Genomic DNA, 8,642 nt, shown 5'->3' with positions numbered 1-8,642 from the left:
AACCCTGTTGCCCTCTGTCTGGCATCAAGAAGCAACCAATGAAACCTGCTAGGACACATGCCAATGGATACTCCTCACTGTACCTACCCATCAATATATCCCAACTCATAGAATGAGTCAAGATATCAGGATCCCTGAATATGTTCCTAAGAGCCTGTAGTCTAGGTAACAATGCAGTATCATAATCCACCTTATCCCCAGCAAAAAGGATATGAAGGATCTTGTACACATCCTTGGGAGTGATAGTCAACTCCCCAACTGGCAAATGAAAGGTATTATGCTCTGAATGAAATTTCTCTACCAACGCTATCAGCATCCCGTGGTTCACATGGATATCAGGTAACCTCATCAGGTGAGTAAAGCCACACATATCAATATGAGCCTGCTCGACCTTAGACAAATCACAAACCAAATCCATAGTGGGAAGATATACACATCTGAAGAGCACAAGAGGTAAGCACACCTGCACAAAAACCCAACAATGATCATCAGAAAACATTCCACATGAGCCTACAAGAGAAGTTAAACATCACGCAAATCCAAATAAGTCAAATGCAAAAGCAAAATTTCATGTTTACACTTTCAAAAATGGTCACTATTTTTCGAACGACAAAACACAATTAAATAGAATCTCATACGAGTCAGGAATGGCTCTCGTATGAGAAAATAGCCTCAAACAACACTTTATTGGATTCTGCATGACAAAATGGTCTCCTAATCGACCTGTCGTACAACACAAGGGTTACTCCCGTACGACAAATCTAATGGTCTTAAACGATAAAAGATAATTTGCCAATTTCTCATATGAGACAGGATCCTGTCTCACACGATAAACCGTGACACCCAACCCAAAACTCGTGAAAAACGTGAAAAATAAACAAAAAATTTCAAAATTGGAAACATAAAGAGGCTAAAGATGGATCACTTATCATTGGCTTGTAGTTTCGGGGTCAATTGTGATGTCTCTGGCACTCAAATCGATGTTGACGAGTAGGGACCACCAAATTTCTTCGCAGAAGGCTTTTTGAATTTTCAAACTTGGAGGGTTAAAATGAATTGAAAATGACACTTTCGTCCTATATATAGCCTAAAACCTAATTTTTCAACTTGCTACGATGGTCATGAAAATTGTACCCTTAGCTAATATGCCTGCTCTGATTCCATTTTCGGGATCGAAATCGAAATTTGAGATCGTTTTACTAGTCAATTTCAAAATTTTGACCACTTAGTATTTTTTTTTCATCAAATGCTCATTCTTTCTTCAAATTGCGCTCAATTTCAAACAATGAGTCTTAATTTAATTTCGTTCTATGCTCAACATTACAATCAACTCTATGCTCAATTTCTTATCAATCATCGCCGAATTTTTCAAAAAAATCCTCATGATCATTTTGTGCTCAAATAAGTTATTTTTTTGTCACACAATTGCCTATAATCAATCCCTCGCTATCTTTCAATTTCACTCCCGAGGGGGCATACTCACGACCTTATGACTTCACATCTCACAAGTCGAGAATTTTTTTTCAAAAGTCGAGCAAAATCTTTTCAATTAAAGAAAATCAATCCTTATTACTAAGGGGCATCTCAGCTTCATCGCTTCACATCAAGTTGAGATCTCTCAATCATCTGAATCAAATCAATCACTAGGGGCATATCAGTTTCATTGCTTCAAATCAAGCTGATATTTGTCTTTCATCTGAATTAATCTCTTAACATTAATCAGTTTCATCGCTTCAAATCAAACTGATTATTCGTTTAAACTCAATCAAAAGTTTAAAGAGTTTATTTGATCACACTAAATCTAAGCAGGTGTTCAATATTCATTTCTTGATCAAGCTGAACAGTTCATTCTTTGCTCATCGTGTCTTGATCAATCAAGTTCAAGATCGATTTTTATCATCACTCACTGTATCTAAGATCAATCAAGTTCTAGATCAGTAAGATCCGCTTCTTGATCAATCAAGTTCAAGTTTAGTATCTTTGTTTTCTATCGTGCCTCAGTTCAATCAAGTTCGGGATCGATATCACTTTAATTAGACCTCATTTAGCTTTGTCATTTTGACTCAAGATAAACACCTTGCTTTTTTATCTAGTTCATGATCAATCAAGTTCAGAACTAGCATCTCCTAGACATCACACATTCTTTGAACCAATGCGCTGCTCACACATTAATTCAAAGAGGGGCAAATGTAATACCCTAAAATTGGTCATCTAAACCATGGGCCCCTAATCTCGACAACATCACCAAGGTCCTAACCAAAGGAAATTAAATTAATCTTGAGCACATTATTAATTCTTTAATTATCAAAAATCACATGGCAAATCAACTACTCAACATTATTTAAATATTGATTTAATTAATCAAATCATTTCCAAGAATATCATTTTGATCAATTATCCCATTTTAATTTATTAAATATCCTTGCATATTTAATTAAATTAATAAATTTTCCATTCAATCATGCAAAAAGGATTAATTTATTACAAAAGATGAATTAATTTATTACAAAGAGTTGAATTGAAACAAAAAAAAAAAGAAAAAAAGAATTGAATTAAGAGAGAAATCAAACTTGAGATATTATTTCTTTTTCTAAATTTAGAACTTGAAATCAGAAAAGCAATTTAATTGAATTATTGAATTATTCTCTAAAATTGGAACTCAAAGCTTTTCAGAAAAAGAAGTTCAGTTGCATTGAAAAGACCTTTTTCTTGAATGAATCAAATATGTGCATGGAATTATCTATTTTTATCAGATGTGCATGGAATTAATTTATTATTATTTTCCAATGCAACTTGGACTTCTAATTTGAATGGATTTCAATTAAACTATAATTGGAATCTATCTCAAGGTTAACTCTACCCGATTTCTCAATTATTTTCAATTAATCCTAAATTGAGCTTTTTGTGATTCTCTATAAATTTAGTCTTCAGCTCTCATTCCAATTCACCCCAGAGATTTCTGAGAACATGCTTGGAGATTATTATCACGCTAATTTCGCTCTGGAGTCATTGAAATCATTGTGCTTTTTTAGATTACTTGCATCCATTTTACATTCATTATTGCTTGCATCCATTGTTGCTTGAATTGGTTATTATTGCTTGAATCATTCATCCATCTTGCATCCATATAGCTTAATATCATATAGATTAAGTCCTTCATCTTGGTGTAGTCTAGTCATTGGTATTGCTTATAAAAATCTGAGAGCAATCTTATACTCGCATCTTTTAGAAGGCAATTAGTCGCTTTGCTATGGTTTATTTCTTATTGATTATTGATTACTAACCATGCATATAATGACTTAATTGAAGTGTTGTGCTTGCAGCTACAGGTTCACTTTTTCACACACACATCTCTCAACACTTCAATTAAGTCATTATATGCATGGTTAGTAATCAATAATCAATAAGAAATAAACCATAACAAAGCGACTAATTGCCTTCTAAAAGATGTGAGTATAAGATTGCTCTCAGATTTTTATAAGCAATACCAGTGACTAGACTACACCAAGATGAAGGATTTAATCTATATGATATTAAGCTATATGGATGCAATATGGATGAATTATTCAAGCAATAATAACCAATTCAAGCAACAATGGATGCAAGTAATCTAAAAAAGCACAATGATTTCAATGACTCCAGAGCAAAATTAGCGTGATAATAATCTCCAAGCGTGTTTTCAGAAATCTTTGGGGTGAATTGGAATGAGAGTTGAAGATTGAATTTATAGAGAATCACAAAAAGCTCAATTTAGGATTAATTGAAAATAATTGAGAAATCAGGTTGAGTTAACCTTGAGATAGATTCCAATTATAGTTTAATTGAAATGCATTCAAATTAGAAGTCCAAGTTGCATTGAAAAATAATAATAAATTAATTCCATGCACATCTGATAAAAATAGATAATTCCATGCACATATTTGATTCATTCAAGAAAAAGGTCTTTTCAATGCAACTGAACTTCTTTTTCTAAAAAGCTTTGAGTTCCAATTTTAGAGAATAATTCAATAATTCAATTAAATTGCTTTTCTGATTTCAAGTTCTAAATTTAGAAAAAGAAATAATATCTCAAGTTTGATTTCTCTCTTAATTCAATTCTTTTTTTATTTATTTTTGTTTTGTTTCAATTCAACTATTTGTAATAAATTAATTCATCTTTTGTAATAAATTAATCTTTTTTGCATGATTGAATGACAAATTTATTAATTTAATTAAATATGCAAGGATATTTAATAAATTAAAATGGGATAATTGATCAAAATGATATTCTTGGAAATGATTTGATTAATTAAATCAATATTTAATTAATGTTGAATAGTTGATTTGCCATGTGATTTTTGATAATTAAAGAATTAATAATGTGCTCAAGATTAATTTAATTGCCTTTGGTTAGGACCTTGGTGATGTTGTCGAGATTAGGGGCCCATGGTTTAGATGACCAATTTTAGGGTATTATAGTATGTAAGTTGAAGAAAGCACTTTATGGATTGAAACAAGCTCCTAGAGCCTGTTATGCTAGATTAGACAAATACTTGTTAAAATTGGGATTTACTAAAGGTGCTGCTAATAGTAATCTATACTTTAAGATTGAAAATGATAACATTTTTATTGTTGAAGTCTTTTTTGATGACATTATGTTTGGTGGTGATGATTATATGAGTTTGAAGTTTTCCGGTGATATGCAAAATGAATTTGAGATGTCTATGATTGGTGAGATGAAATTTTTCTTAGGTTTGCAGATTGCACAAATAGGAAAATGTATCTTTACATCTCAAACTAAGTATGTGAAGGAATTGCTGAATAAGTTTGGGTTAGATGATTCCAAACCGATTGGAACTCCTATGATGACTGGTTGTAAATTGTCTAAAAATGATGAATCGTGTAAAGCAAATCCGAGTTTGTACAAATCTATGGTTGGTGGACTATTGTATCTTACTCAGACTAGGCCTGATATTATGCATGTTGTGTGTATGGCTGCTAGATATCAAGCTGATTCGAAGGAGAGTCATGTCACTACTGTTAAATGAATATTTAGATATCTAAAGGGAACTCATGATTATGGTTTGTGGTATCAAAAGAATTATGATTTCATGTTGTGTGCTTACACTTATGTAGATTGGGCTGGTGATGTTGATGACTGAAAGAGTACTATTGGTGGAGCATTCTTTTTAGGTAAGAAGTTGGTTTCTTGTGCTAGCAAGAAACAAGATTCAATATCTTTATCTACTGCTAAAGCTGAGTACATTGCTACTGCTAGTAATTGCTCTCAAATAGTTTGGATGAAGCAAATGTTGAAAGATATTAGAGTTATTTATGATGAGCCTATTGTTATATACTATGATAATTCTAGTACTCTAAACATGTCTAAGAATCTAGTGCAACATTCAAAGACTAAGCATATATCAATCAAATATAATTACTTGAGAGAGAAAGTCAACGAATAGAAGGTGAAGTTGGAGTATGTATCTACAAAGGAACAAATTGCTGATATTTTTAGTAAGCCTTTTCCTGTAGATACATTTGTCTACTTGAGAGACAAGTTAGGGGTATCCACCCCTCCTGATGAGCATTCTTTTATTTGGATTGATGAGTTGGTGTTTTTCCTCTGCTGGAGTAGTCTGTTGCTTTGATTGTGTATCCCAGGGGGAGAAATATTCATGGTTCTATTTTGGGAGAGATTTTGATTTTCTATTTTGGAGATCTTTGGCATTGTTGTCAAAGGGGGAGAGAGATCATGTGAAAAACTGCTTTATCTATCTTGATCTTAGGGGGAGTTTGCCGGTGATATCTTCTTTCTTTGCATTGATTGTTTTTCACATTCATATGTTGCCATCAATGCCAAAGGGGGAGATTGTTGGATTATTGAGGAGATTGTTGGATTTGGTTGATCATTGCTGCTTCTAGGATATGTTGTTGTCATTGATGCCAACATATTCCTGTGAGTTATTTCGATGAGTCTGGGAAGATTTTTTGATCCGGTTTTGTAGTTTGGTTGTGCTGATCACTGTTTTGCAGAATCTGATATTTCCTCCGGTATATTCTGGTGTGATCAGATCTTGTGTTGAGACTTTGGAATATTGTTTGGGATGATCTTTTGTATCTTCATTTCAGATGGTTCATGATTTGGTTCTCTACAAGTTATCTTTCCTTGTGACAGTTGCTGATTAGTTGTGTTCTTGAGTTTTGAGACGTTGACCGATGAAGATTTGAAAAGAGGTGTCGGTGCAACTATTCCAGATGATTCTAACATGCTTTTTGGTGTTTCCTAGTTGTGTCCTATTTGTTTTGGCGATCCACATTGATCTTTGTTCAATCTTTTTTGTGATTTGTATGAACCGGTGATGATTTGCGTGTTATGCAGTATTTATGGTAGTGTAGCATGTTGCGGTTGATCTTGGTGGGACTTCCAGTGGATGTTATCATTTGGGAATTTGAATTAGGTCCATGATATGTAATATAAATCATAATATTATCTGGTGGTCAATCTTTGTATCCTGTAATGTAATTTTTGTAATTGTGAGTTGAGGGTTTAGTTGACCTTGTTATCAAGGTTGATGATTTGTATATATAGGTGAGATGTTTATGTAATTTAGGTGTAAGTATTGTGTTTGCATTATCAGAGAAAGCTGATTGTGCAAAAATGGATACTTCATCTAGTGAAGTGTTGTGGTGTGATTGGTGTTGCAAAGCAGACAACTGTGCTTAACCAAAACTATCATCAGGCATTTGTAGATGTATCAGTATGGTCCTCGTTAGTATCCTTCCTTAGCAATGTCTTAGTCTCCCCCCATTAATAATGATAATTTACTTCCTGCTCCTCATTGATTGAATGTTTATAGAGCTTTCTATTAAATAAAAAGTGAAAAGGAAGTCTGGTGGTCATCCATACCTCGTATTCTCACTGGGACTAACCTACAAGCAATTGGTCTGGGCGAGTCATTATTTCCCCCCTTTACATATAGTCGAGGGATGCTATCGAACTAGTTGTCACACCAATGGTTGAACTTCATTATGTGGGAGAACAATAGAAATTACATATATACATATACATATACATATACATATATACATACATATACATATGTAGATACCATCCAGACTAAAATGAAAAAGTCCAGAACCATCCTCAAAGGCTAGATATATGGTTAAGGCACTCTTGCGGGGTTGAATCCTTCCCTCTTGCTCATAAGATAGTGCTACCTTACTTAATAAGAAAAGGTAAAATGGAATAGAGGAATTGCCCAAAGATGGTGATGAAGCAAGATGGCACACATACTGAGGGAAGATGGAATTTGGTTTCAATGGTTGATCTCCACTTTCTCGCCAAGAGCCCCAAGCAAAACAGTAATGGTAATCCCAACATAGAGAAGGAGATGGGATATTATTGTAGTTCATTCCTTCCAGATTGTAGTGTGAATCATATTGTAAGTCAGTGAGACTTCCCTAAAGGTTGTAGCCTTCTGAGCATATATCTTTTGAGTAGTGAGCTCTAGGCAGTGTGCCTGAATGCATGTGCATTCCCCATTGAAATATTTTCATATATTACTGTAGAGTATCATCTTACTGTGGGTAGGTTCCCACCGTGGTTTTTCCCTTAACCGGGTTTTCCATGTCAAAATCTTGGTGTTATGTGTCCTGTTAATTTTCTTATCTATCTATTGATGCAATCTATCAGTTTATGTTTTGGTGTTTAATTATCTATTTCCGGTGAAGACTGAATCACCCCCCCTCTTAGTATTCCTTCTTGATTGCTGCTAAAAATCCATTGTAAAAATAGCAACATCCATTGAAAGATCTGACGCAATTGTTCATATTCATTTTGTTGCTATATTCACCAGCCTTGTGTCCAAACTTATTGCAATAATGACAATTTCCATTGAAAGAATAATTTATTGTTTGATTTTTTCATTCACTCGCTTTGTGCCCTACTTTATTACATGAAAAACAATTTCCTTTGAAAGATAAATACCTAGAAGAAAAAGGAAGAGGTCTTCGGTCCATCACAAATTTCCACAATTTCTGATTATGCATGAAAATCATCTTATTCTTAGTAGCATTCTTCATTCCTTTGTCCTTCTCTTCATTGATCTTTGAGCATTCACCAAAATATCCATTATTATGAAACTATAAGAAAGAACCCCATATCTCTCTTCCACCTCTCAAACATAAGCCATTACTAATCTAATCTTTAGCATGTTTGAGTTCCTTTTTTAGATTTGTGACTTCTAATTTTGAACATTCTTTGGTATTCTCATCAAGCTTTATTTCATATTCATTAATTTATTTCTTTCCTTTGTCCACTAAACCTTTTAAAAATTAATCTTCTCAACTACCTTCTTTTACTTCTCTCTTCACTCATCCAGATTAGTCAACACAGATCTCAGTTCTCCTTCCATATCAACAAATCCTTCAATGTCATCCCAATCACCTTGATTTAAAGCATCCATATCATTTATCTCTTCTTCAAATACAGTGTTCAAAACTCTAGATCTACCTCATTCGGTTAAGCTTACTCAAGAGGAACCTTGCTCTGATACCAATTGTCACACACTACATGCTGAGAGGGGGGGTGGGTGAATCAACATAAATTAAAATTTTAGACAACAAACTTATATTAACCAATTAATTCTAGATATGCAGAT

Source organism: Cryptomeria japonica, chromosome 3, assembly GCF_030272615.1.
Source record: "Cryptomeria japonica chromosome 3, Sugi_1.0, whole genome shotgun sequence".
Taxonomy (NCBI): domain Eukaryota; kingdom Viridiplantae; phylum Streptophyta; class Pinopsida; order Cupressales; family Cupressaceae; genus Cryptomeria; species Cryptomeria japonica.
Note: the sequence above shows the minus strand (reverse complement) of the source record.